The sequence below is a fragment of the Schistosoma mansoni genome (genome assembly GCF_000237925.1).
Source record: "Schistosoma mansoni, WGS project CABG00000000 data, supercontig 0208, strain Puerto Rico, whole genome shotgun sequence".
NCBI classification, from domain to species: domain Eukaryota; kingdom Metazoa; phylum Platyhelminthes; class Trematoda; order Strigeidida; family Schistosomatidae; genus Schistosoma; species Schistosoma mansoni.
In genome coordinates, this window is record NW_017386080.1 from 386,077 (window position 1) to 392,861 (window position 6,785).

Sequence of the window (6,785 nt, forward strand, 5' to 3'; positions counted from 1 at the left end):
CGTTTGCAATTCCTATTCTTATTATGGCACAACTAGTTATAATCATCAGTCAGTCAGTCAGTCAGTCAGTCACAACGTAGGACCAGGCACACATATGCATCGGTCCAAGTTGCCATTCATCACTCATTAGCACAACAAGATGAACACCGGATTCATAGAAGTAGTTAATTTAGTGGTGGTAAAAGAAAGATTGTATATAAGGATATAGTACAGGAAGGAAGACAGATATGAAGCAATTTCAATCTCAAGGTTTAAGGGAAGATAGAGAGTGTATACACCTACACCATTGTGATCGATTCTGGGCCATGTCACTCACAGCCTCCAACCATTGGTTACGATAGTCACGTGGACACCAACCAAGTAGTCTGCATCTACCAACATGGCTCAGACTAGAAATTAGTGACTTCAAGTACTGATGCCACACTTTGATTTGGCTGCCCCTAACTCTCTTCCAACCATACCCAATACTAGTCAGCTGACGAGTCACAAATAGGACGAAACGCTCGTCCAGGACTCCACTACTATCCACTATCCATCATTGCCTATAATACTCGTGAGTTAAGGCAATATCGAGGCGATTACGAACAGGATGCATATATTCCAATAAGAGACTAATCAATTGCAGTCTTAAACATCAATGGAAAGATACAAGCATTATTATTAATTTCATTTAGTATTGTTTGTTCGAATCTTCCCATCGATGTGTTAGGACTAAATATGTGTATACTGTGCGTACTGCTTCGATATAGTCTTAATTCACAAGCATTGTAAACAAAGATGGATAGTGGCTAGTAGAGGAATCCAGTTTGACACTCGTTTCGTCCTATTCGGGACTCGTCAGTTGGATTTACCCGCATCTCAGAGTTGATGTTCACTCTGGGACTTGAACCCAGTACCTTTTGCTTCAAACGCCATCACGTTATCCACTCGGCCACTGAGTTCTGATAGCCACTTATTATTATTATTTTTGCATTCAATCCAATCCATATTTTATAGCCTAATGTTTTTTCAAATCATTAAAAAAAAAACCTATTTAGAGAAACCCTTCCCCCCCCCCTCCATTGAACATTTAACTTCTGTTTAAGTATACTATGATACTATTCTCTAAACAAGAAGCAAACTAATTGTTACATTCAGAAGAAAGAGGGTAATAGGGAAAAAAAATTGAAACCTTGTCAATCATTTTTATACATAAATATCCATTAATAATTATAGAATAGGGAAATTGTATAATTTGGGAAAAAAACCAAAAAAAAAAGAAAAGAAAAGAAAGAAAACACATTAAAAACTCGTTTAATCGATAGTATGTCACCGATCCCCTCCCCTCCCCTCCCTCTTTCTTCGATATATAAATACCCTCGTAGATATCTATGTATGTATGTAGGTAGGTAGGTAAACGAGTGTATAGGAGTTCTGAAAGACTAAGTAGTAGAGTACTAATGAAAGTAAATATAGAAAATGAGTGAAAAAAAAAGAAAAAAAAACAAGTTAAGGAAAAACAGCATAGAGATAGACAGTGGAAAAAAAAGTCACTGTGTATGTATTCATGTGTAAAATATTTTTGTTTTTTATAGGGGAAAATGGTTGTAATATGTCATATCAAGCATAATTATTATCAGAAGGGGTTTTGTGGAGATTTAATAATAATAATAATATGCTCATTAGAGACTGACTTCGAGAGGCAGTGACCAGTGGAGTTCAAACCACGTCTGTTATAAGATAGGAACTAACTGAAGACAATTGGTGAACGGTCGCTTAACTTCGTGGATAGATTGGAGTTAGACATAAACACCAGTAGATGCCGGCTTAGTGGTCTATCGGTTAAGTGCTGTGGCGCGAGACTGGTAGGTTCTGGGTTCGAATCTCGTAAGGCGAGGTCGTAGATGCGCACTACTGAGGAGTCTCGCAATAGGACGAAACGGCCGAAAAAAGAGGCTCATAATAATCATTTAAGAAAACTAAATAGATGTATTACTATATAGTTGAAATCATGAATCAATTGAAGCCAGACCACTATGGAAAACCTGGAAGCATTGGACGGCCGTTTCGTCCTATTGTAGGATGAATTCCGTTGCAGACATTTTATAAGTTGAGGTTATTTTTCACCTACCTTCAATTAGATTCACTTAGTATTGGTTGTTTGTATCTTCCTATTGACGTTTAGGACTGCAACTAGTCAGTCTCTTATTGGCCATGTATGCATACTGTGCGTGTTGCCTCGAGATATTGATTTAATTCACAAACAAACAACAATAAGTGAATATAAACTTCCTCCCATCGCACAAGCTAGCGGCTATCAGGACTCAGTAGATGAGTGGATAGCGCGATGGCGTTTGAAGCGAACAGTACTGAGTTTGAATCTCAGAGTGAACATCAACAAATCTGAGATACAGGTACATCCAACTGACAAGTCCCAAATAGGACGAAACGTGCGTCAAACCGGATTCTACTACTAGCCACTATCCATCTTTACCTTCAATTAAATTTCAAATATTCATTGCCCATAAGATTAAGGCATATATACATTACACCTAATAATAATAATAATAATAATAATAATAATAATAATTGGGATCAAGTATAAATATGGTTACTTTATGAACTGTGACAGAGAATAGCAACAATGACAGTACACTTACTTACTTACTTACTTACTTACTTACAAACTTACTTACGCCTGTTACCCCTCGTCGAGGAGCATAGGCCGCCCATCAACATTCTCCATTCAACCCTGTCCCAAGCAATCGTTTCCAGTTCTTTCCAGTTTTTATTCATCCTTTTCATATCTGCTTATTTCTTCAACTCCTAGGGCAGAGTTTATATGGTTTGAATTATTTTTTCCGTTTGGCGTTTTTTTAGCGAGTTAGTTTTTCTTTACGGGATGGGGTCGCTAACCCCTTGCCCAACCTTCCTCCTTTACCCGGGCTTGAGATCGGCAGTAGGCCCCGGAGGAGCTACAGGCGGAGTTATATATAAATTACACCTGCTATATCTCTAAAACAGGTATCTAAGTAGATACACAGTATCTATGTATGTATGTTTTAGACAGACAAAGAAAAATAAAAAAAGGAATGATTATTGCTTTTAATGTGTTTTTTTTCTTCTATCAAGTCTATACTCAGTTTTTTTTGTTTTTTTTTCTGAAAAAAAATATTGATTTTGGTAAAATATTTTATTGGTCTTCATTTTTTTTCGTCCTCCTTACATGTCTAACTTCAACCGATCCACGAAATTAAGCGACACCGTTGGATGCCGGCCAATTCAGTGGTCTAGAGGTTAAGCGCTGGAGTGCGAGACTGATAGATCCTGAGTTCAAATCTCGCGAGATGAGATCGTGGATGCACACTGCTGTGGAGTTCCACATTAGGACGATTATCTGTCTGATAATCTGTGATTGTCTACACAAATCAAAGATCAAGTTATTGACTTTATAGACTTGATATAGTTAACTCCTTTGAAATCTCCTTAGCCTGGTCCTATTCATACGTGAATAGAGCATCTACATAGGTGTTGACTACGTACCGCTAACATGAACCTGATTAGATGAGTCAGTTATGATCAACAACTTTCTTAGTTTACTTAAGATTTCTGTGTAAACGCTAATAATAATAGTAATAGTAATAATGGTAATATTACAAGGCAATCCCTAACTTGGAATCCTGAAGGGAAGCGAAAAAGAGGAAGGCCAAAGAACATATTACACCGGGAAATAGAAGCAGATATGAAAAGGATGAATAGAAACTGGAAAGAGCTGGAAAGGAAGGCCCAGGACAGTGTTGGATGGAGAATGCTGGTGAGCGGCCTATGCTCCTCGACGAGGGGTAACAGGCGTAAGTAAGTAAGTAAGTAATAATAGTAATAACAGTAATACTACTACTACTAATAATAATGGTGACAGTAATAATAATGAGTAAAGTAAGATGATGCTAATTCATATATAGATCGATAAATTTCATATGCTAAACTATATAAGTATGGTTCTGTAATTAAATTAAATTTTGTTTGTTTGAATCTCGCGAGGCGAGATTGCGGATGTGCACTGCTGAGGAGTCCCACAACAAGGACGAAACAGTCGTCCAATGCTTCCAGGTTTTCCATGGTGCTCTAGCTTCAATTGACTCATGATCTCAACTATGAAAATAAAACTAGGAATAAAATGTATATTTGATCCAAATAACATTAAGATATTTGGGTTTGGATAATTACTTACTTAAGTCTCTTACTCCCGATGGAGAATAGGCCGCCGACCAGCATTCTCCAACTCACTTTGTCCTGGGCCTTCCTTTTTAGTTCTATTCAATTATTGTTCATTCTTTTCATGTCTGTCTCCATTTCTCGACATAATGGGTTCTTTGGTCTTCCTCTTCTTTTTTGGCCGTCAGGATTCCATGTAAGGGCTTGGCTTGTGACCCAGTTGGGTGATTTTCTTAATGTGTGTCCTATCCATTTCCAACGCTTCTTCCTGATTTATTCTCTCCCACAGTAGATTGTTGCTGATAGTGTCTCGCCAGGATTTCTATGATATATACATTTATATTACAATTTATGTAACATTAATTATTTTGCAAACTGTATTCATTACAGATTGATCTTAATTTGAGTACCATGAAAACTTACTTACGCTTGTCACCAACTCTTGTGGAAGAGCATTGACCGCTCATCTACATTCGCCATCCAACTCTGTCCTACACAATACTTTACAGTTCTTTCCATGTCTGCTTCCAATTCTCAACACAATGTATCCATTGGTCTTCTTCCTCTTTGCCGTTTACCTTCAACATTCTAAGTTAGCGCTTGCCTAGTGATACAGTTTGACGATTTCCTCAATGTGTGTCCTATTCACTTCCAATATCTTTTCTTAATTTCCTCCTCACCCGGAAGTTGGTTTGTTCTCTCTCACAATCGACTGTTGCTGATGGTATCCGGTCAATGGACATTCAGTATCTTGTGTAGACTATTTTGATGATGGTTGTGGTAGTGCACCAGGTTTTATCTCCATACAGTAGGAATGTCTTGACTCTCATATTGAAGATTCTGACCTTGATGTTAGTTTGCAGACAGTTGTTTTGAGTTCCATATGTTCTTCAGTTGTAGAAATGCAGCTCTTGCTTTGCCAATCCTTACCTTCACGTCTGCATCAAATCCTCCTTGCTCGTCGATGATGCTTCCCACGTACGTGAAACTTTCCATCCCTTCCAGAGCTTCTCGATCAAGTGTGATTGGGTTGGTGTTCTCTATGTTATGTTTGAGAGTTTTGGTTTTTCCCTTGTGTATATTGAGGCCTACTGATACAAAGGCTTCTGCTACATTGGTTGTCTTGACCTGGATTTGTTGTCGTGTATGGGATAGAAGGACTAGTTTATCTACAAAGTTCCATTTGCCAAGTTGCATACAAGTTGTTTATTGTATTCTGTATTTCCTCTCAGATGTCAAGTTCTTCATAATCTAGTCAACCATCACCTGAAGAAAGAGAATGGGGGAGTTGGCAGCCTTGTCTGACTTAGATCCTCACTTGGAATGAGTCTTTTAATCGAACTATTCACTTAAACAGTATAACTTATCAATTAATGAATATTCAAATAATAGTGTTAACATTAGGGATCATAAAACAAACCTAAAGTGATTCAATGTTACCTATTGTGCCAACCACCATACATGATATAGTTTCCTTTGTATTAGATATTTATATATGAGGAAGCAATTCCAAAATAATCCATATATAAACTAGAAAGGTCATTGTTATTGATTCCTAGTCATCATTTACCATAAATTCTTAAACTTCTAGTGAAAAGCTATAACTAGTGAAGTTTAACTACGTCGTTCAGGACTGTAATTGATTAGTCTTTTATCGGCATATGTGCATACTGTGAGGATTGCCTTGATATTGCCTTAATTCACAAGCTTTATAAGTAAAGATGGATGGTGGTTAGCAGTGGAGTCCTGGACGCACACTTATCCTATTTTGGACTCAGTTGGTAATTGGATAACGTGATGACATTTGAAGCGAAAGGTACTGAGTTCGAGTCTCAGAGTGAACATCAACTCTGAGATGTAGGTACATCCAGTTGACGAGTGTCAAATAGGACGAAACGCGAGTCCTGGATTCCACTGCCGGCCACCATTGACCTTTGCTTACAAATATGATCAGTTCCAATGCATAAAGTTTGTGCAATATAGCGAATTGACTGGAACTAGAAATATAAACCAGTGAATGTGACTCCAATAGTTTGAAAATTAAGTACATTTCTTGATATTTGTAGATTCAGAGTACAATCGCTAGTGAGATCATATGTGCTCCATTCTAGGACCAGAAAACCATCCATCGCTTACTGATTTTCAGTGATTGTCTAACAAATGTTAGTCTGTCATATGATTTTCTTTTTTAATCATGATTGAAATATAACTAGTGGTAATTAATGAGTCATTTGTCCATGAAGCCCATAGATTTTAAACTACTTTTGCAAAAATACAAGCTTTAGTATTAATAACCTCGTACATAGTCAACAGAAAGCGATTATAACGACTGAATTTGTTTATAAGCAAAGATGAATAGTGGCTAGCAGTGGAATCTAGGACACCCGTTTCGTTCCATTTGGGACTCGTCAGATGCATGTACCTACATCTCAGAGTTGATGTTCACTCCAGGACTCGAACCAAGTAACTTTCGCTTCAAACGTCATCGCGTTATCCACTTATCTACTGAGTACTGACAATGACTTGCTTGGTTCACGCAATTTAACCAGTCATGTTAACCAATCGCAGATAGATTAGACTATTATGTATAT

General features: G+C 37.5%; 1 non-coding gene across 1 annotated transcript; it reads right to left on the reverse strand.

The window, feature by feature from the left end:
• Positions 1–871: 871 nt before the first annotated feature.
• Smp_tRNA_01864_Gln_TTG.1.1 lies at positions 872–938 on the reverse strand. The gene has a single exon. It is a non-coding gene (tRNA).
• Between the last annotated feature and the right edge of the window lie 5,847 nt (positions 939–6,785).